This window comes from Mus caroli, chromosome 1 (genome assembly GCF_900094665.2).
Source record: "Mus caroli chromosome 1, CAROLI_EIJ_v1.1, whole genome shotgun sequence".
Classification (NCBI taxonomy): Eukaryota; Metazoa; Chordata; class Mammalia; order Rodentia; family Muridae; genus Mus; species Mus caroli.
The window spans coordinates 80036805-80059509 of record NC_034570.1 but is presented as its reverse complement, the minus strand read 5'-3'; the positions used below and the strand labels follow the sequence as shown (position 1 = coordinate 80059509).

At 46.4% G+C, this 22705-nt stretch overlaps 2 protein-coding genes across 2 annotated transcripts in view; one reads left to right on the top strand and one right to left on the bottom strand.

The window, feature by feature from the left end:
- Positions 1 to 3971, bottom strand: part of Neu2 (neuraminidase 2) — a 23331-nt gene extending 19360 nt beyond the window's left edge. The window contains exon 1 of the mRNA XM_021174321.2: positions 3791 to 3971. The gene's annotated coding sequence lies outside the window, so the exon portion shown is untranslated. The remainder of the gene's footprint in view (positions 1 to 3790) is intronic.
- A 6-nt stretch (positions 3972 to 3977) lies between these two features.
- Ngef (neuronal guanine nucleotide exchange factor) overlaps positions 3978 to 22705 on the top strand; it is a 96237-nt gene continuing 77509 nt past the window's right edge. Inside the window, exon 1 of the mRNA XM_021174300.2 lies at positions 3978 to 4216. The gene's annotated coding sequence lies outside the window, so the exon portion shown is untranslated. The remainder of the gene's footprint in view (positions 4217 to 22705) is intronic.

The window sequence follows — 22705 nt, the reverse complement described above, 5'->3', positions numbered from 1 at the left end:
CCTAGTCAGCCATCATTGGGAAGAGAGGCCCCTTGGTCTTGCAAACTTTATATGCCTCAGTACAGGGGAACTCCAGGGCCAAGAAGTGGGAGTGGGTGGGTAGTGGGGTGGGGAGGGAGGGTATGGGGGACTTTTAGGATAGCATTTGAAATGTAAATGAAGAAAATACCTAAAAAAATAGATATTAAAAAAAAAAAGAGTTAGACCCCATAGGTAGCTCCAATGTTTGCTTCTGTTTCCTGTAGGTAATCCTAATTTCTCCCCACAGCCTGGGGCATTTTTTAACTCTGTACTGTTAAGTCCTTTGCAAGCTTCCTGTTGTATCCCACCAGGTTGAGATGCTGGTGTTCTCGTAGGCATTTATTTAAAACCAATAAAAGGAAGGGGGCGGCTCAGTGAGCAAGGGTGAGGGCCTGAGTTCAGACCCTCAGAGCCTATGCAAAGCTGGATACAGCCGTGTTCTCTGAAATCCCAGCACTCCTACGGTGGATGGGAAGCAGAGACAGAGAATCTCTGGAAGCTTGAGGGCCAACAAGCCTAACTTATGCACTGGTGAACAGCAAGAGACCCTGTCTCAAACAACACAGGGGTGAAGCCTGACACTAAAGGTTGTCCTCTGACCTCCATTCATATGCCACAGCACACAAATGCCCATATTTACACATGAACACGCTCTCACACATACACATCACGTATGTACACAGATATGAAAGAAAGAGAAAGAGAGAAGGAGGGAGGCAGGGAGGGTGAGAGACAGAGACAAAGAAACGGGTGGTGGGGGGGAACGGTATCTAGAAAGATGGCTCAGGGGTTAAGAGCACTTGCAGGAGACCTGGTTCAGTTTTCAGCACCTGCATCTGGTGACTTACAGTCACCTGTAACTATAGATCTAGGGGATCTAACACACTCTTCTGGCCTCCAAAGACACACGTGCATGTGTCATACACAGAGAGACACACAGATAAACCTTTAAGGCAAATAAATAAAGTAAGCACAATAGGGATTGTACATAATAGTTCACCAGGGTAACTATGGTTAGCTATTCATTTGTGGCACTTGGAGGCTGACCTAGCTTCTGAGCAGAAATATGTCTTCATTACAGAACTAATAACCAGCATTTCTGTGTGTTCGGGAAAATGTATATGACCTTGGGTAAAACTATCAAACATCTGTATATCTGGTTTCCTTATCATAAGAGAACGGAGCTTTTCAGATAAATTAGTTCATGAACTTATACCTGTTCGCATATACACATGTGTGCGCTATGTGCCAGGACCCACATATGAGGAAGAACATGCAGTCTTATCTTCTCTCTGCACCTAGGTCTCCTCACTGAACGGTGTGCTTTCTGAGTCCATCTACTTTTCTGTAAATTTCATTTTTCTTCATACCCAATAACTTTGCATTTGTGTAGGTACCCATGTCTTCATCATCTCTCCCTCTGTTGGTGGACATTCAGGTTACCCCCACTTCATTGCTATAAACATGGACGTACAGATATCTGTGAAGTAGGATCTGGGGTTTGGGAGCATATGCCCAAGAGTGGGTTAGGTCGGTCAGAGTTATTAATTTTTTGTTTTTTTTTTCATGTGAGTATGTATTGATGGATTAGTGAATAAAGATGCACTTGATAGTGAAAGTGTAATGCTCTTTTTTTGTTTTTTTTAAAGATTTATTTATTTATTATATGTAAGTACGCTGTAGCTGTCTTTAGACACTCTAGAAGAAGGAGTCAGATTTCATTAAGGATGGTTGTGAGCCACCATGTGGTTGCTGGGATTTGAACTCAGGATCTTCGGAAGAGCAGTCAGTGCTCTAAACCGCTGAGCCATCTCTCCAGCCCAAGTGTAACGCTCTTAAGTGAAGCCCTATGGCCATTCTAAGTAAGTAAAGTTTGCTGATACATCTGTATCTACTTATATCTAATATATCTATATCTATGTGTGCATATCTCTCGATTATATATATATATATATAATTTTATATATATATATATATATATATATAGTCAAGAGAGGGAGAGAGAGTTTGGGACTGTGCAAGTGTTTGAGTGACTGTATGACTGTATTAATCTAGCTGCTGAGTAATATTGATTTGCAAGTTAGTTAGAATATATATGCTTTATTGTTAAAAAAGCAGGGATGAGTGGATGAGAGATTACTTCCCTCTGGCGTTCAGTGGCAAAAACCAGAACCAACATTTGTGACAATCGGATGTCATACTAGGTGGACATCTGAGATTCAATGGTGCCTACTTCCTGCATCCATGTCCTACTGTGACATGTGGGCTGTACCTAATATCGGCTCTCTGACAAGCAGAGCATGGCAGAGTGATGGGATGCCACTTAATGTCACTTCCACGAGCACATCACAAAAGTCTGCGGCACTGGGAGATGGCTCAGCTGAGAAAGAGCGTGGCATGCAAACGACAGGACAGGATTTAGGTCCCCAGAACACAAAAGCTAGGTGGGCCTGGCTGTTCCCAGCACTCAGTGGGCAGAGGCAGTGATCCTCACGGTAAGCTAGTTAGTTAGCTAGACTAGCTGGAATTGACTAGTTCCAGGTCTAATGACTGACCCTGCCTCAATAAATAAAGTGGAGATTCTTCAAGGAAGACATCTGACTTCCATAGCCAAGCGTGCTCACACGGAGCACATCACACAGCCATGTCCGTGAAGAGAGAGAGATCTCTGGGGTCTTCTGCAGCCTCAATGAAGCAAGGTGTCATGGCAGAGAGGCAAACAAACAAAACAGAGCAAGCTGCCCAGCTATAACCAGCAGGAAGCAAGGCCCTCAGTCCAGCAATCCCCAAGGAGGCATGCAGACCTGCCAACAAGCCAGGAGGCCTGAAAGAGGAGCCTTCCCCACACAGCCTTGTAAAGAGGCATTCTGGCCCTCAGCCACCTTGCCTCCAGCCAGTGAGAACTCCTGAACAAAGAACACGGACAAGCCCTGCCCAGATTCCTGACCCACAGAAACCTAGAGTGCAAGTATGCCCTGCTTCTTGGCAGTACAGGTTGGGTTAATTTATTACCAGCAGTAGGTCACAAAAACAATAGCTCATCGGAGGCTTACATAAATATGGGCAGTGTAGCTATTAGCATTGAGAAATGAAAGCAATGGGTTAAGAGGCAAGATTTTGGTACCAGCTAGGATGGGTTCTAATCTTGGAGCAGCTTACGATCTATGTGGCCTTGGGCAAGATGATCTACGAACATATGTATCTTTAAAATGGACCTAATTCTCAACTTGTAGTGAGGGCTCAGGGCTCCACAGAGAGGTTATGCAATCTGCTTAGTTCAGTGCCTGCTATGCAGTAAGCACCAGGCAGAAGGAAGCTGTCACTAATCATAATTCACTGTAATAGTAACAATTGATTAAGACTTCTCGAATAGAGCAGCTGGTGTCCCCTGCCTGGGAGCTATCAAGCTGAGCCCTGATGGCCATGTAAAGCAGTGATTAAAAGTGCTGGCTTAGTTGGCAAACCGCTTGGCATATGTGCACTAGGACTTGAGAAGATTCACAACTGTCACATAAAAAAAGGGCAAGTGGCATGTTCCTTTAACCCCCACAGGGGAAGTTTGAGACAGGAGGAGAGGGTGCAGGTAAGATTCGGAGGATGGCTGATCAGGTAGCCTGGACAATTAGTGAGCCCTGGGTTCCATAAGGAAAACAGAGAACAATAAGAGAGAGACCTGGTGTTCACCTCTGACTTCCACGTGTGTGTGTGCACACGTGTACACATACTCACACAAAAGTGACCAGAACCCAAGAGGATCATAAACACTTACCCAATCTCAGACTCAGGGGGCGGGTCAGTCAGTGGTGGGGCGTCCATTCTTAGTCAACTTCCCATATTACCTTGCAGCCAGGGGCCGTTCGGGTCATGTCAACCTGCATCTCAGTGGCACCTCCCCTTTTGCCTGGCTCCTAGGGAGGTGTGTCTGCCTCCCTGCCTGGGCGCAGGGCACCCAGCAAGGTAAACACCCAGACAGGAAGTGCCTGTCCCAGGAATGGGGCCAGCTATAGTGAGGCAGGTCTGAAGGTCAGGAATGTTTCCCAGGGAGGCTTGTTCTCAGGGACAGGTAGGGAGCTTGTGTGCTTATGTGGGGACACACAGACCTGCACTGAGGTGCCTGGACAGGACGGTGAATGGGAAAGGAAGAAACTGAAGCACTTATGAGGGGGCCTAACACCCAGGAACTTCTGGCTGGCAGGTGAGCAAAATATATGTTTATCTTATTTTTTAATGAAATGAGATCAAGGAAACCATAGAAGAGAGGTCACTGCTGGGGAAGTGCAGAGCGTTGCAAGCAATGATTGAGAAGAACTAGGAAAGAGAAGGCAGCCAGACTGACCATGGGAAGGAGAACTTGGCTACCCTTGTGAGATTCCAGCAGTACCTATGAGGTCCTGGCTATACCTGTGAGCTCCCAGCCCATCTTGGCTTAGTGATTCTCCCAGCCCGGCGTGTTTCAACATCTGTGAAGCACGAAGCAGAGTGACCACTCTTTCCAGCTCCTATACCTTCAGCTGTGGAGACTAGGGAGACAATATACTGCAAAGGACAGGTCTCAATAACTTACAGGGCCCTGTGCAACAGGAACGTGCAAGGCCTCTTGCCAAAACCTTATAAAGAATCACAGAGAGGTAGAAGCCTCGTGTTAAACTAACTGCAGAGCCCTCCAAGACCAGGGCACTCTCTCCCCATGGTGCTCGCCCTGGTTGTAAATGTATGTGTAGACTGTGAAGTGCTGTGATTTCCGTGTGCTGTTGGCTCAAACCTCAGGGTTACGGTGTGCTCTAGGGAGGAGACTTCACAGCTATGGAGTAATAGCCCCTGTGTTGCTGCCCCACTGACGTTGCTCCTCCTGCTCAGGGACCATTTCAGGACAAAAGACCCTACCCTCAGAACCCTCCAGATTTGTGTGCTTGGTGGCCAAGAAGCCAGAGTATGTTGTGACTCAGTTGAGAAAACTCAGCTGGATATAGCAATAGAAGGTTCTTATTTCCTGTCTTGACCAATATGTGGGATATTCACGAAGCCATCAGCTGCAGAGAGCTGGACTTGGGATTCCTGTAGTTTTGGCTACTCTGCTGTCTCAGCTAGTGACCAATGTCTTGTTGCCTTGAGAGAAATGACTGTCTTAATGCAGAGAGACATTAAGGCTCTGGTTGGGTCCCCCTGTTGTGTTTTCTTTTCCCCTCCCCCTTTCTTCATCCTGGCCCACATTTGATGCTACTTAGTCTCAGAAAGAAGAAGCCAGAGTCTCCTTGGAGATTCCAGCATCTTGGGCAATGAAAATGGACACTAGGCCATCTCCCTCAACCACACTCTCAGGCCACTCTTTGAACAACCACAGACTTTCACGGACATGGACCCCAGGATAGGGAGAGTCCTCATAGGAAGGCCAGTGGATCGCAAGCTTCACTTTGTCTGTGGAGGTTCTGGCCTCAGCTCTCCAAGCCCACATGAGTGGGCAGACAACCCAGTCCAAACTAGTGACTGCCAAGAATCCCAAAGTGGCAAGATACAGCTACTCAGCCTGAATAGCTCCACCAAACACAGGAGCCAGTGTTTGTCCCAAGAAGGGAGTGAGCCTGCCAGCTCTGTATCTGACTTTCCTTCTCCACCAGTAAGGGATTTACGGTGACAGGGAGAGATTGTGTGTGTGTGTGGGGTATGTGATCTAAACACCAGAGGAGGCTGAGACAAAAGGCTCAAAGCCAGCCTGGCTTATCAAGTGAGACCTTGAGACCTGTGTGTGTGTGTGTGTGTGTGTGTGTGTGTGTGTGTGTGTGCGCGCGTGTATAACTTAACTGCTCTGGTATTCTGAAGTTACACATTAGCACCACCTATTATCAGGAATTGCTGAACACCTGTACTTGTGAGGCTTGGAAGTGGAGGTGCTGGGGACACCCAGTGAGATGACAGTGACCCTCAGGCTGGTAGAGGAGATCAAATGGTTCTGTGCCCCAACCCAAAGGCCAGCTCAGCAGAGCAAAGGATGTGACTTCACTACAGGCATAGCTACAGGGTCACAGGACTGAAAGAGGCTTGGGTCAAGCCAACTGAAGGTGTCTCTTTAGGGTCCCTGTCTATGGCCCCAGGAGAAAGAGTCTATGCAAGGCAGCCCAGGCTCCAGGATGAATTTTCCCCTGTTCTTGGCTTTGGTGACTTTGTCACTCTGGAAGAGTTCAGACCATGGGCAGGAGTTCAGCCTCCAGAGCAGAGAAAATGCTCAGGGAGACACCCAGCCTGTCCTGTTTCCTAACGGTAGCAGCAGTCCCTGTGGCCCCGCTGCCAGGGATACCACAGTGAGTTTGAACATTAATGAGAGGTCTTTTAAAGAATGTCCCATGGTGAGCTTCTGTTGGTGAAATAGCTGATGGGTTGGCTGTGAGCACTTGTTCCCGCTTTCACTCTAGCTAAGAGTTTCAAGTTCCTAGGGATGAGGGGTTGGGGTCTTAATGACTAGAACAGGAAGCTCCTGGGGGAAGCAGAAGCCTCTGTGAAGAATTCTTGGTGAATAGGATTGCTGAAGTAAGAGGAAGGTGGAGAAGTGTTCCTATCCATGGGACTCACGGACTTAGGAATGGGGCTCTGTACATGTGGACAATGTCATCCCAGGAGATACACCCTTCAGCTGTAGATGTAGCAGGCTGTGTGCCTTTGTCACTTTCACCTCTTTGCCAGGAACCACATGCATCAGTCATGGCATATACCATTGACTATAGCTTGAAGTACCCACTATCTAGATCCTTAAAGAGTCCCCAAATGATTTGCTGGTTCATTATCTAATGAGGGTATCTCTGGACAGAGAGTCTCCAGAAGTGGGTATCTCTTCGGATGTAGGAGTATAACTCAGCATTGGGAGAGAGTCGGATTTCTTAGCCTATTTATCTGGACAACATAAAAGAGGAAGCTGTAGCCGGGGACCTGAGCTGAGGATGGGAGCTTGGGAGATCTCCTGATTCTCAGGATCTTGAGTCAGGGAGGCACACCTGCTAACTGGCTAAGTAAGTGTCCCCTGAGGCTCTCCATCATGATAGGCTGAAACTCTGAAGGGAGATGACTGTGGATTATACGTGAGGCTGAGTTACCTTAGGCTATCAGCTGCTGGTGACTGCCTCTACTTCAGATGGGACCAGGTATAAGGATCCTTACACTAAATGTGGCCTTCCTTCCTTCCCCTCTCTGGTCCCTTACTCAGGGTTCCCAAGCTTCTCTTGTCCCTTTCCAGGCACTCTCCAAATGACTTGTTCGGGAGACTCTCAGTCCTTTGTAAGACTTGCCTTGGTCATGGTGTCTGTTCACAGCAGTAAAACTCTAATTAAGACAGTCCCTCCACTATTCCAAGTTTTTAAGGCCTCAGTACAGGATCTTATTTCAGCCTGGATAGTCTCTAGTTGGAAGACAGGGGAAGTGTGGGCATGTAATAAAACCATGTTTCAAAGGAAACATCACTGGGCAGATACTAGGACATTGGACAAAAGCCTTCGTTTCTGCAGAGCTCCTTCTTAGGGAGTTACCTTTGATTCTTACAGTGATTCTCAGATCTTTTATTATTATTGTTATTATTATTTTAAAAGTGTTTCTGCCCTTGGGACAAGTCTTCCTAGTTGTCTGGAACATCAGCATTGTTGCCTGCAGCTCCCCATGGGTTTCTGGCCTCTCTGGAGCAGGCTCTGAGTTGAAAGCAATATGTCTGGCACTCAGCCGTCCTAGGCTACTAGCTGAGCTCAAGAAGCGAAGCATTTCTAGTGTAGGGTTCAAATGAAGCTGTGTTGAGGCTCACAGAAAATCCGATCTGCCCAGTTGTCTTTGGGGAAAACATGGCTGACTTGTGTGTTGGAGGCAATGTCATAGAAACTGACAAAATGAAGGCACACAGGAGGTTGGCCAGAATCTTGTACAATAAACGGCAGGATTGGTGTCCTACAGTGAATAACAGAGAAGGCTCTGTTATTCCAGGCCTTCTTGAGGTGACAAGACAATTTGTGCCATTCGTCTCCTGATCTGTGCCTGCTGGAGCCCCACACCCAGCTAGAGTTGGAATTGAATACTGCATTGCCTGGTAGGCACCAGTTGTGGAGGCTCAAGCCAACCTCTTGTAAACCTGGGGTTTAGAACCCATTTTTTTGTCCTTTTCTGAATTCCCCGTCATCTTTTTTTCTTTTTGGAGACAAGGTCCAGGAAGTGGCACTAGGAGGTGTGGCCTTGTTGGAATAGGCGTGTCATTGTGGGAGTGGGCTTTAAGACCATCACCCTAGCTGCCTGGAAGTGAGTCTTCCACTAGCAGCCTTCAGATATTGGTGTTGAACTCTCTGCTTTGCCTGCACCATGCCTGCCTGGATGCTGTCATGTTCCTACCTTTGATGAAACTGGACTGAACCTCTAAACCTGTAAGCCAGACCCAATTAAATGTTGTTCTTTGTAACACTTGTCTTGGTCATGGTGTCTGTTCACAGCAGTAAAACCCTAACTAAGATGGTAAACAGGGAATTCTCCCTAAAAGCTCACACAGAGGACAAAGTTTGCCTTATTGTGCATATAGCCCAAACTAGTCTAGGTCAGAATGTACTCCCTAACCTTGTGTGAAGACAAAACTGAAGCACTGTTGAATAGGATCTAAGTTTGACAGTTATGAGAAAAACTTACTCCACTGTTCAGAGAGAGGTATATGTGCATCTCAGTGCAAGTAGGAGTCCTGTGTTGCTGTCAGACTGCTAGGTACATTGCTCAGACAGTGGTATGTGTGCACGTGCCTGCAGGTAATGACAGTGTTGGCCGCTAAGTGTATTATTAGCAGAGATATTAGTGTATAGTCCAAACCAAGCGGAGTCCCAAGTTGCTAAGCTATTCCCTAGGCTTACCTGTCTTTGGACATCCAAATAATGTCTGTCTTGGCAAAGAGGTGGTCTGTGCAACCTGGCTCTGCTAATAGAGAAGAAGGGGAAGAAGTCTGCAACCAGAGAGATGCTTGGGGACCCCAGAGAAAAGGATGACCTTAAGTGGGTAGGCTGGTACAGGCTGGTACAGGCTGTGCTCTATCTTTAAATGACAGAAGCTGGGAAAGCCCTTTCCAGAAGCCATAGTGAGTGATGGGTTAAGGATAGGACCAGGTGTCACAAACTGTCCAGCCTTGTATCTGAGGCCTGAGTGAACAGAGGCAACCTTTGGTTGCCTTGGTGATGGGTCCTGGGCCTACTGCAGATCTGAGCCCGCATCATTTCCCCATGGACCCTATCTGCTTGGAAGGTACCCAAGTTACTTGTGTGAGCAGGGAAAGTAGAGGTTTGGAGAAAAACCTCGAGGTTGGAGAGACACCATGGAAGGGGCAAGACAGTAGCAGCCCTGGGCCAGGAGCAGGTGGTGTTGCAAGGTAGGGCTGAGCAAGGAGAAGCAATCCATATCTGGGGCCTTGGTACCTTGTTGGTAGCGCCCCAAGCGGTCACAGATGGGAACTGACTTCCTACAACCCAGCATGAAGTAAGTACTTGATGAAATTTACTTAAGTGACTCTGATGCCTGGGAAGGGGCTATGCTCAGTCTCGGATTCCCTTTGGCAGTATAGCTAAGGGAAGAAAAGGCGAGGGTGAACGGAGAGGAGACAGAAGGACCAGGAGGGCCTAGAAAGGCATTTTTAAAGTTGTCAGTATGAATGTGCTGGTTCAAACTTGTATTTCCAGCACAAGACAGAGGTAGGGGTGGGGGAGCAGGGTCAGGAGGACAGAGGCAGAAAGATCCCTATAAGTCAAAAGCCAGCCTGGGCTCTGCGGCAAATTCCATCCCAGACAGGACTGTGTAGCAAGATCCTATCTCAAACAAACAGACAACAAACCAAAACTATGACAGAAACCAGAAAAGCATATGGTAAGAAGGGAAGAGCCCAGAGATAGTCAACAAAATACTTGTTGCATAACTGTAAGGACCTGCGTTCAATCCCCAGAACCTACATTTAAAAATGCATGTTGTGTCATGGGCTTGTAATCCCAGTGCTGCGAAGACAGAGATAGGAGGCTTGTCAGTCAGCCATCTTAGCCCACTTGGTGAGTTCCAGGACAGAAGTCAGGGGTCTGAGGAACAACACCTGAGGTTGTCTCTGGCCTGTCCATACACAAACATGTACCACAAGTACACCCACATCTCAGTTGTCAACAGGAGCAAGACACAATGTGTTTTATTATGAAGGTCTCAGCGTGGACATTTTCTGGGTCCCCAGGATACACTGGTTTTCTTTCCATTAGCTCTTAAGAGCTTTCTTTGCAGTGACTGTACAAGAAGGTTCTGGTGCCTGGAAGGCTGTCCTAAGGCTGAGGAGGACTTTCTGCTCAGATCAGCCCTCAGTCAAGGTTAACCAGTTGGGAGTACCTTCTGCTCAGATCAGCCCTCAGTCAAGGCTGACCAGTTGGGAAGGTCTGGTCAGGGCTGAACAGGGCTGGAGGGTGCAGGCTCCAGAGAGTGTGCAGCCTATTCCTAAGGAATGCACTGATGTGAAAATTCCAGGAAAAAAGAAAAGAGGCAGGTGGACAGGGGTCAGAACAGAAGATTCTCTGAGGAATTGAGGCAAAGATGCTGAGGAGGGAAAGAGGAAGCAACAGAGGTGGGGCAGGATTCAAAAATGAGAGGTTGGAACCCCTCTCACCTCCTCCTCCAGTTTCTGGCTTTCCAGGGGTCCTTTGAGATGTGACCAGCGGGGACAGGGAGAGGCTGGTTTAACACAATCTCTGCTGGAGCAAAGGGGACTTGCTGGGGAAAGCAAGTGTGACAGATTACTGCGGCGCCTCACCTCATACACTGAGTGACTATCGATCATTGCTCCCAACATGAGAGACAGCTGTCCTGGGACTCATCCAATAGATAGAGGGACCTGGCCTCAGGGACCGAGCATGGGGCTCTCAGCATCTCAGGTGTGATTTGGCCAGGATTACTATTTCAAAGCTCACTTAATAACTTCTGGTTGTGTGTGTGTGTGTGTGTGTGTGTGTGTGTGTGTGTGTGTATGTGTATCCTTTCCCTTAATTCTGTTCCTCTAGAGACTCCTGACTAAAACAGCTCCCAACATTAGGAAGAGGGGAGTTTATTCATGGCTTTAGGAATTGTGATTTAGGAATTGGGACTTTGGGGAATACACAGACTTAAAAAAACAAAAACAAAAACAAAAGTAGGAATGACAATGAAGAGACACAGGTGCAAAAATGTCAGGGAAAGCACACTGGATTATGAGGAGGAACAGGGGTTGCTTGACCAAAGAAGACACAGAAAAGAAGACATCAACAGAGTGGCCATGCCCACAGATCCAGAGTCCCCCAAGTGCTAGGTTTGCACGGCAGGCCTTGGGGCATAGTGCATTTATTCAGCGTCAGTGTACCAGATCCTGTCACAGGGGAAGGGACCAGAGCTGTGAGTTTGTGGACCCCTGTTTAATGACAGTCTCCCGAGCCTACCTTGAAAAGTTCTCCCATGTGGCCGTAGTCGTGATTTTTTCCTCTTCTGTTCACGCTCCCAAATGTCAATCATTTGCTTCCATTCATTTTCTATGGTTACAGTCCTAATATTTGTCTCCTCAGAATTCCTTTGCCAAACCCGGAGTGAGGTGGGCATGGAGATGGGAGTCTAGAGGGTATTTAGTGTTAGATGGGGTGAGGGTGGTAAGTGCCCATGCTGAGAACAACATCCCTCTAAGAAAAAGGGGGAAGCCCCTACTACCACCACAACACACCGAGGGAAGGCCATGTGATGAACAGGAGGGGACATCTGCAAACCATGGGCAGGAACTCACCAGAGCCCCACCATCAGAGCCCCTGACTTCAGGATTTCAGCCCACAGAGCTAGGAAGCTATACTTTTCTGCTAAGCCACCAGGTCCTATATGTTTTTTTTGTGGCAGTCCTGGCAGATGGACACCAATACTGGCCCAGATATTGTCAGGCTCTATAAATCCTACAGAAGTCCCAACAGATAAGTCACAGCTACTCAGATAAGGAAACTGCCTACTCCCAGACTGCCATGAAGACCCAGTGGAGAGAAGTGGTTCTCCATCACTTCCCTGTGTGGCCATGGGCAGTCCACCATCCAGTCTCAGCTTTGGTCTTCTCTCCACTTTACAAGCCCAGTTCTCCCCTCTTGGAAGGAACAGCCAGCCTTGCCCACAGGTGGGTGTGGCACCTGACAAGGGCTGTGGCCGGAGGTAGCTGCTCCTTGGGCCGATTCTTGTACCCTGATTACTCCTCCCACGGGTCACACCCTGTCTAAGGGAGAGAATACACAGAAGAGTCCAACAAGCCCTGCTAACCTGTGACTCTTCTCTTCTCTTCTCTTCTCTTCTCTTCTCTTCTCTTCTCTTCTCTTCTCTTCTCTTCTCTTCTCTTCTCTTCTCTTCTCTTCTTTCTTTTCTTTTCTTTCTCTCTTCCTTTTTTGTTTTGTTTTTGATAGGATCAGATGTAGCTCTAGCTAGACTAGAACTACAAGCTGGCCTCAAAATCAGAGTTCAGCCTGTCTTTGCCTCTTGAGTGCTAGGATTAAAGGCTTGAGCCATCACATCCAGCTAAGCCCACAGCTTCCCGAACAGCTTGGTCTACAAAGCAAGTTCCAGGACAGCCAGGACTACACAGAGAAACCCTGTCTTGAGAAACCCTGTCTTGAAAAACAAAACAAAAGAAGGAAGGAAGGAAGGAAGGAAGGAAGGAAGGAAGGAAGGAAGGAAGGAAGGAAGGAAGGACAGAAAATAAGCATATTGAAATGCTTGTTGGTGCCCTCATCTCAGCACGTGAGAAGATTGCCATGAGGCAAACTTGGGTTATCCCGAGAGTTCTAAACGACTTGGGTTACAGTGTAAAACCTTATCTCAAAAATTAACAATGATTAAGCCAAAGAAAGAGGAAGGGTTTTGGAGAGAAGGCTGAGCTCTTCGCCTCCCTTCTGCCTTCGGCTGAGAGGAGCTGCTGCCTTCAGCATGTCCACAGGGGACTGGCTCTCAGTCCAGCCGTCAGCTAGTGCAGAGACAGGACACATTTTACTCTGGTACAAATGGAAATCCTCTAATCCCTCGATTTATTTTCTCAAACAACCTTTGCACATTATATATACATTTCACAGCCTTTGACACACAGAGAAGTCAAAGTAATTTACATAAGTGGACCATTTGTTTAGCTGGGAAGATTTGTTTAAGCTTTGCCCATGCAATGAAAGAGGCACCATGATCTTTCTTAATCCTTGAGCTATCACTGCACAGACAGAAGGAAAAGAGGTCAGACGAGGGCCTGTTCATATTTGGGATGATGGGGGAGCCAGAACATCTCTCTCTGCTGGAGCCTGAAAGAGAGGGACAGGCCAGTCTCATTAGGTGGCACACTGGTGCTCACAATGAGGGACCAACACTGAACCCGGTATCATGAACTAAGTATGAGGCTTCTTCCTGCATCATGGGTGTGAACCACCTATGGAGACCTGTCCCCAAGTCCTGCCAGGGCATATTGAGAGGCATACCCTTTTGTCTCCTTCCCCAGTCTCAGGGACATTAGAGATCAGAGGAAGAAGAACAGGCTCATTCCATACCCACTGGGCTACAGGAGACCTGCCTCACCCAGTGCTCCTTAAGCATCGGGTGAGGGAGCATCCACAGACACACCGAAGGGGCATTTGCACCTTCCTTGTGCTCCTACCCTTAGATCACACAGGGCTCCCTGTGTGGAGGGCTGCACAGTGTGGAAGGAGGCATTACTAAGGCTCAGTAGCCTGATGGTCTTCTCCTAGGTCTCTGGCTCTGACCTTTGCTCTCTGGTAAAGGGAACTAAACTTCCCCAGCTGGAGGAGTCTCCTCCCCATCCTGTATGGGTAGCAGGTCCTTTGTGCTGCAACCTGGATTCTAATTCTGCCTCACCCTCTTCCCAGCTGTATGACCTTAGGCAAGTTGCTGAGTGTCTCAGAGTTTCAGAGAGAACCCTTGATGGCCCCTGCCCCATCCTCCAGTCCCAGGCTATAATGAGAAGCAAAGGAGTTCCATGGACAGTTCCTGCAGCCAGCCAGCCTTGAGGGTTATGAGGTCTGCGACTTAGTGCTTCCTTTCCAGAAGGTCCTGTCTTGGCCACCACCTTCTGACCCAAGTTGCCACTGTCCCCCAAATTAGTGACAATGTCCCTGGTAGGGGATGGGAAGGTCAATTTTTGCTGTCTCTGACAGGAACTTGGAGCCTTCTGGCTATGGTCTGATCAAATTATACCTGGAAGTTTCTACCACAGGTTTGCACATTCCAGAGAGGACCTGGTTTGACTGATTAGTGACAAGCCAGGAGGCCCGATCCCTATATGAGGGGACACAGCAAAGTTAAACTCTTTTAGCCTACCTGCAAAGACCAGTGTCATAGCAGGACTCTGGTCGGGCGGAGATGCTACTGGAGGTACAGAAGTCACATCCAGTGGGACTCTAGGTTTTTGGGTATGATCATCATCATCACCGTCATCACCGTCATCATCATCATATCAGAGAAACACAATTATAACCGAAGCCAATACAATTTTGTTTCTTGTTTTGTTTTGTTTTGTTTTGTTTTGTTGTTTTTGTTCTTTTTAAAAAAGATAGCCCACAGGGGAGAAAGCACAAAGTTGAACAACTCAACTTATCCTGGTGCACAATGGGGAAGGAGGTGTCTTACGTTTCACAGGACCAATTTTTTTCTCTCTTCTTTGTATTACACAAGCTTCTCCAAGCATGTTCTCTCCATTCTGTGTAGTTCTATAATAATTTTACACAGCGTGTGTCTTCAGCATCTATCCTCGTGAGCTGTAACTGCCAACTTGAGACAACCTAGAATTAATTATCTGGGAAGGGAGCCTCCGCTGAGGAATCGCTTAGATCAGATCTGCCTGTAACCATGTCCGTGAGGAATTGGTTTGATTGTTAATTGATGTAGGGGGCTCAGCCCACTGTGGGCTGTGCCATTCCCTAGGCAGGTGGTCCTGAACTGTGTAAGAAAATTGTTAAGTGTAAGTTAGCTTGTGAGCCAGCTAGCAAGCAGCTTCCCTCATGGTCCCTGCTGTACTTCACTGAGTGTGAAGTGAGTTGCTTGGACAAAAGTAATGTGGTATGGAAATGCAAGCAGGCCTGCCTTATGTTTCTGCCTTGACTTTGATGTGGAATTAATTACACACCGCATAAACTCATTCTCTCTCCATGTTGCTTTTGGTTAAAGTATCACAGCAATAAGGATAAATTAGAATAATACAGTGAATCTCCACCAGAGGTGCGCATTTTCATATTACAGTGAGCCACAGGCCATCTTGAGACAAGAGAGTCCCTCTGTGCCCATGCCAGGGGCTGGATTTAGTGGGCTTCTGTTTAGATTTTCCAACCTTTCTCTTTACCGACTGTTTCTGTTGTTTTGTATCCCAATTTTTAAAGACCTCACTCTCTAACTTCCTGCTTTACTGTCTGTCACATGCTGCCCCTGAAGGAGGCACAGTGGTACCTTTTCCAGACAGAAAGATTTGCCCCTGAGGACTTCTCAGACATTTGTAATCTGGGGCTCCAGAGCAGTATCCCTGAGTCAAAATGCATGTGTTAACTCTCCAGAGGACCCTGAGGGCACCAAGGTGAGAGCCAAGTCCATGGCGATTGAGAACCAAGTATAATCAGGCAATGCGCAAGCATCCTGGGCATATCTCACAAGTGCCTCGCATAGCGTCCCCGGTATACAAAGACCCTTGCTGTAAGCAGCCTCATCCTTGAGGGCAGGGAGGAGACACTGGAAGAGCAATTCTGAATGCCTTTGGAATCTGGGTCTGGTTCCCCCTGTGTGTTCAGCTATCGGTAAACATTCAGCAATCTGCACACTTAACTCGGCACCGTGAGCTAGTGGGTTATGCCCACTAACCTCTTTTTGATTTGGTTTGGTTTGGTTCTGATTTTGGTTTTGGTTTTTCAAGACAACGGTTTCTTTGTGTAACTCTGGCTGTCCTGGAACCATTTTGTAAAACCATGGTGGCCTTGAACTCAGAAATCCACCTGCCTCTGCCTCCCTAGTGCTGGGATTAAAGGCATTTGTCACCACTCTTGGCTTAGTGACATTTGTTTTAATGTTACTAAACACACAAGCATATGTGAAAAGTGCAGGCATGCCTTCACTCTGAAGCCTAAACACAGGGGAAGGACCTAGGGGTTCCCCGCATGCTCCAGAGACTAAAACACTGGGCATTCTTTTATCCTTGGCTGAAGCATTATTTTTCCCACAAATTCAACCAAAAATGGCCTCAACAGATGACAGGCTAGGCCAGCTAATTAAAACCAGAGAGAAACATCTCAAACTAATGCTGCCATTTTTGGTAAATGTGTCTGCCCTACTCTGGCTTTGAGGATACCAGTTACAGAGAAGGGGGAGGTCCTCATTCAATCGCCAAAGAGGGCATTCACAAACTTCATTCTAGAGCAGCCTTGCTCAACCAGTGGGTGGTGACCTCTTCGGGAGGGCAGTGTCAGATGACCCTTTCACAGTGTCATATATCAGATGTCCTGCATATTAGATATTTGCATTACTGTTTATAACAGTACATTCATAACATACAGAAGTAGCAATGAAAATCATTTTATGGTTGGGGGGGTCACTACGACATAAGGAACTGTACAAAAGGGTTGCAGCATTGGGAAGGCTCAGAACCACTGTCCTATTAGGGTCCCATTGAGTCAAGATAAAAGATAAGGAAAATCACAGGGACCTAAGAAGAGAAAGGAGCCCTTCTCTCTGAAGTCTGGTTGAAGCTTCTCACCAACATTCCAGCACAGTTAACTGGAAGCTGACAATTTTCTAGAAACATCACCACAAAACCCTAAGGGAAGGAAGCATGCTAACCATACTACATACCTTACTCGATTCTAGTGGCTCCCGGTTTTATCTTATCAGATATAGCTCTCCATATATGGAGTCACCCTATAGTCTCTATTATCAAGAGACAAAAGAGGAGCGGAGGAAAGAGTTCCTAGCAACTTTTGCAGATGGAGAGCCATCAAATGCTGTGTGGGGCTAACAGCAAGACAGCCAACCATGATTGTCCCTTGCAGAGTCTGTGCCACACTCAGGTATGTCTTAGATTCTTCTGGGTGTCTCTCGTCCTCCTAACCCTCAGAATCGAACCTACACTGAAATATCTTCAATAAAAATTGTCAACTCTGCTTCAAGCTAGGTAGGTCTGAAATCCTTTCCTCCATCAGTCACGAAAGGGGCTCCCTGAAAGATTACAGGATTTGTGAGGCTGACAGAGATGACAGCATGGAGCTATGACTGTCCCCTCACTGCTGATACCACGGAACATGTTTTTATTCTAGTGTTGGGGAAAGAACAGGGTTTTGCATGCTATAGAATGGGAGGCAGGGGGCTCTATCGTTCATCTGTAGGATAGAACAGAGTCACATCTGTCCCTTGTTTTGTATTTGTGCCTGGGTCTCATCAAGCCTAGAATAACCTGAAACTCTTGATCCTCCTGCCTCCACCTCCTAGTGCTGGAACTGCAAGTGTATACCCAGCATAAACTATTCTTTTGAGGAGAATCTTGGCTCTGCTGAGGGTTCCTACTCCTTTTCCTTCAGACCGGCAGCTGTCTTGACTCAGACAAGCTGTAATGGTTTGAATAGGTTTGGCCCTCACAGACTCATGTGTATGAATGCTTGGCCCCACAAGGAATGACACTATTAGGAGGTGTGTCCTTGTTAGAATAGGTGGGGCATTGTTGAAGGAAATGTGTCACTAAGGGGCTGGGCTTTGAGGTCCTAAGCTTATGTTTCGCCCAAGGCGCAAGAGCCAGTCTTCTCCTGGTTGCCTTCGGAACGAGATGTAGAACTCTCATCTCCTCCAGCGCCATGCCTGTCTGGATGCTTGTCATGTGTCCTGCCATGATGCTAATGGACTGAACCTCAGGACCAGTAAGCCAGCCCTGATGAAATGTCCTCCTTTATAAGAGTGGCCTTAGTGATGGTGTCTATTCTCAGCAATGGAAATTCTAAGACAGAAGCCTCCTCTACGTACCTAGGAGCTTCATCTCAAGATAATCAGCACCAAACCCTGGCCAGACATTCTGCTCCAGGGCAGGTAGAGGTCTGCCCATCCCTCCTTCCTGGGCTCCTCTAAGATTGCTCCTGGATTAGTCTTTAGCAAGCTCACATTAACCCTACTTTGTTCCTCTATGGCAGTGCAGCAACAGGAGACCCTAAGAGGCTTATGCAGGGAGAGGCCAGGCAGAGGGGAGGGGTGGTACTCTCTGGCTCCCAGCTTCACACCCAATGACACACTGTTGCTGGAACCTTGTACCACAAGATTTGGGATCTCTAGGCTCTTTAAAATACTCTGTACTGTGAAGAAACTTTCGGTTCCTTTGGAACTGACTTGATTTTGTGAATTTAAATGGATTTCCCCCCTACAACTGTCAATCCGTGTTCTAAACTTTTATTGGTGTCTCTTTTTAAGGGACAACCTAATTGAGATTTCATACAACCCACCCACTTAGAATGGACAAGTCCATGGCTATTGTATAACTCTCACCTACTTTCTGTCTCTGTGGAGTTTCCTGTCACAGATGGGTCATCTAGAGGCCACCTGTAATGTGTGTCCCTTTGTGAATGGCTTCCTGCATCTGACAAACTCTGTTCAAGTATCACTCATGATATAGTGTATCAACACTATTCATGGCTGAATGATATTCCACTATGTAGGCACACCACTCTTTATCTGTTAGTTGATAGACATCTGGGGTATTTCTACCTTTCACAGTGTTGACTCATTCTGCCACAAACGTGTGCGCACAACTTGCATGCTATGGCTTTGTGAGGAACTCCATACAGCTTTTTTCATAACAGCTATAAGGACTTACTCTCATCAACCACACGTCAAGGTTCGTTCTCTCCATGTCCTCACCCGCACATTTGTCTTTTCTAATGACCATACTGACTGAGGTATGCTGGTATCTGGCTGTAGTTTTGATTTGCACTTTGAGGTGATTAGTGGCACTGAACATACATCAGTTGGCCATTTGAATGTTTTGAGAAATGTCTACTTAGGTCCTCTGCTGTGCTTCTTAGTTAGGGTTTTATTGCTGTGAACAGATACCATGACCACGCCAACTCTTATAAAGGAAAACATTCAACTAAGCCTAGCTTACGGCTCAGAGGTTCAGTCCATTATATTCATGGTGGGATGCATGGCAGCGCTCAGGCAGACATGGTGCTAGAGAGATAGCTGGTAGTTCTACATCGGAATTGGCAGGCAGCAGGAAGAGAGACACGGGGCCTCACTTGAGCATTTGAAACTTCACAGTCCACTCCCTGCAACACACTTCCTCCAACAAGGTCACTCGCACTCCAATAAAAGCACATCTCCCAATAGTGACACTCACTCTATATGAATCTATGGGGCCATCTTCATTCAAACCAGCACATACACTTTAAGAAACTGGGCTATCTGTCTTTCTGCTGTTGTTCCTGTTCTGTTGAGTTCTTTGATGCTTAGGATAGCAACCTCTGGCAGTGCATAGCTATGGTAGTGAATGACTCTCAGATGGTTAGGTATTTGAATGTCTGCTTCCCAGTTGGTAGATTGTTTAGGAGGGATTAAGAGGTCTAGCCTTGGAGGAGGTGTGTGACTTGTGGCTTTGAGGTTTCAACAGCCTACACCAGGCCCATTCTCCCACCCATCCCTCCTGTAACCTGCAACTTGCAGATCTGAAGCGAGCTCTCAGCCACTGCTCCAGCACCATGCCTACCTGTCCTCTGCTCCCTGCCTTGATAGTTATGGATTAACCCTCTCAAACTGTAAGTAAGCAGTTAAGTAATGCTTTCCTTTGAAAGTTGCTTTGGTCGTGGTGTCTTCTCACAGCACCAGAGAATAGCTAAGACAACAGCTGATGAACAATTCTTTCCTTTCTGTGAGTTTTCCCTCCGTTCTGCTATTTGCTGCCTGTGTCAGAAAGAAACTCATCTGTTAGATCAAATCCTTTTGGTGTGTTTTTGCTTTCGTAACTTGTGTTTTCAAGGTCAGATCCAATGTCATGCCTCACTTCTCCTGTGTTGTCTTCTAGTATTTTCATAGTTCCACATCTTACACTCAAGACTTTCTCTGTTAGTTGACAATTTGCAGCATAGGCTGAGAGACAGTGTTCAGTCTCAACTGCACATGGCTATCCAGTTTCTTCAGCTCCACTCACTGAAGGGTCTGTCCTTCCTCCATGTGTGTTCATGGAAACTTTGTGAAAAACCAGCTGGCTGAATTGCTAGATTTAATTCCAGACTCTCTGCTCTGTGACATCTTTTTATGCCAGTACTGTGGTGTTTTGGCTACTATTGCTTTGTGGTATAATTTGAAATGAGGCATCTCTTTCTTTTTGCTCAAGATTGATTTTGACTATTTGGGATATTTACTGTTATGTATGATTTTATTTCTGGTATTTTAGCAGAGTTTACTAAACCTATGCCCACTTTGGGTGGTATGCACTCATTCTCTGAGTCCAGGAACACATGTTATCTTTCCACTTATCTGTATCTTATTCAGTATCTCTCATCGATGCTTTGCTCTTTCTACTGCAGGGATCATCTATAGCCTTAGTTAAATTTATTCCTGGATGAGGGTTTCATAGATATAAATGGGATTTTTTTTTCCTAATTTGTTTTTCAGATAGTCAGTGAAGTGCACAGATAGGTTGCTGGATTGTATAGGTTGATTTTTGCAGTTTTCAACTTTATGAAAATGATTTACTAGTTCTAACAGTTTTATAGCAGCATTTTTAGGATATTCTCTCCTAGCCAAATTGGGACAACTTAATACCCTCCTTTTCAGCCTGGAGGCCTTCATCACTACAGCTGGGACTTCCAGCACTAAGGCCGATGTGTTGGGAAATGGCAGCCTTATCTTTCCCCAAGTCTTAGAAGAATTGCTTTCTATTTCCCATTCAGTTCCATCCTCAAAAACGTTAAACACTAGGACCACTGTGTAATGCAGAAAGCCTGTGTCTGGGCGCAGAGATAAAATTAAGATGTCAAGGGATTGTCTTCCTACATTGCTCTTCATAAAAACCAAACTATGAACCAACCTATGTATCCACCAATATTTAGGAGCAAGATAGGGCAAAAGGACATTATGGGGATATATGCAGTGCAATACTATCCAGACATAAAGTATGGGTGTCCTTGTCATCATGTCAAAATTAGTTGAATGAGAAGGATATTATGTGACACAAAGTAAGCCAATCACAGAAAGACAGGCATCCTCTGTTCACACTCACAGGTAGTGTGCTAGCTAGGTTTTTTTGAAGAGAACAAAAGCTATAGTATTTTGGAAGAGGGAACTTCAACTGTTAAAACGTTCCCACTAGACTAGCCTGTGAGCAAGACTGTGGTACATTTCCTTAATTGATGATTGACGTGGGAGGGCCCATCTCTATGCTTACGGTGCCATCCCTGGGCAGGTGGTCCTGGATACTTAAAAAGATGGGCTGAGCAAGCCATGAGAGCAAGCCAGAGAGCAGCACTCCTCCATGGCCTCTGCATCAGCTCCTGCCTCCAGGTTCTGCCCTGTTTGAGTTCTTGCCCTGGTGTCCCCCAGTGATGGACTTCCTTCCCTAAGTGCTGTGGAATCCTGAGCTGAAACTTTCCCTAACAAATTGCTTTTGGTCTTGGTGTTTCATCACAGTAGTAGAAACCCTAAGACATGTAGGACCCTATCTCTTAAAAGAATTAAGCCAGTTATGGGGTTTTGTTTTGTTGTTTTGTTTTTTGAGTCAGGGTTTCTCTGTGTAGCCCTTAACTATCCTAGAACTAACTTTGTAGACCAGGCTGGCCTCGAACTCACAGAGATCCATATGCCTCTGCCTTTGAAGTGATGGGATAAAAGACATGCGCTATCAGCTGAGTGAAGTCAGTTTTAGAAAGAAAAGTGTTGTATGTTTTCTTTATGCATTTTATATAGATGCAGGCAATAGTGCAGGCATGTATGGTGTGAAAGTAGAAACAAAATATTGTCCCAATGAGAACTAACAGAAGTTAGGAGAGGGGAATGGGACTTGTGGGACCATGCTCAATGTATAACACACAGGTGTGTGAACTGCCCTTTTGTAACACGGTATCATATATATGCAACATAATTTTTTTTCAGCATTGATTTCATAGAAGTTGATAGTTGAAGTTGAATCATTATTGTAAGAGACTGGGGTGGTTAAGGGACAGGGTTAGAGAAATACTTCAAAAGGCTTACTTTAGAACAGGTAGGGACAGCACACTGTAATTTGGAAAAACGTACAAAGTATGATGCATGTGTTCTCAGCCTAAAATTGCAGCTCTGTAAGAGAATGTGTTTTGCTGTCCCTGACTTTTCTAGTTTCAGTTCTGTTGCTGTGACGAGTACCTTAACCCTAACCGAAAGCAATTTATGGAAGAAGAGAAAGGTTTTATTTGGTTTCCAATCCCAGACTACAGTTCGTCATTTCCAGGAAGTCAAGGCAGGAACTCAAACAGCCCCAGTCACATCGCATCCATAGTCAAGAGCAAAGAGAGGATCAAGGCACGGATTCTTGGTTGCTTGCTTTCTTTCTTTATATATATATATTTTTTTTAATTAGGTATTTTCCTCATTTACATTTCCAATGCTATCCCAGAAGTCCCCCACACCCTCCCCCCCCCACTCCCCTACCCACCCACCCCCACTTTTTGGCCCTGGCGTTCCCCTGTACTGG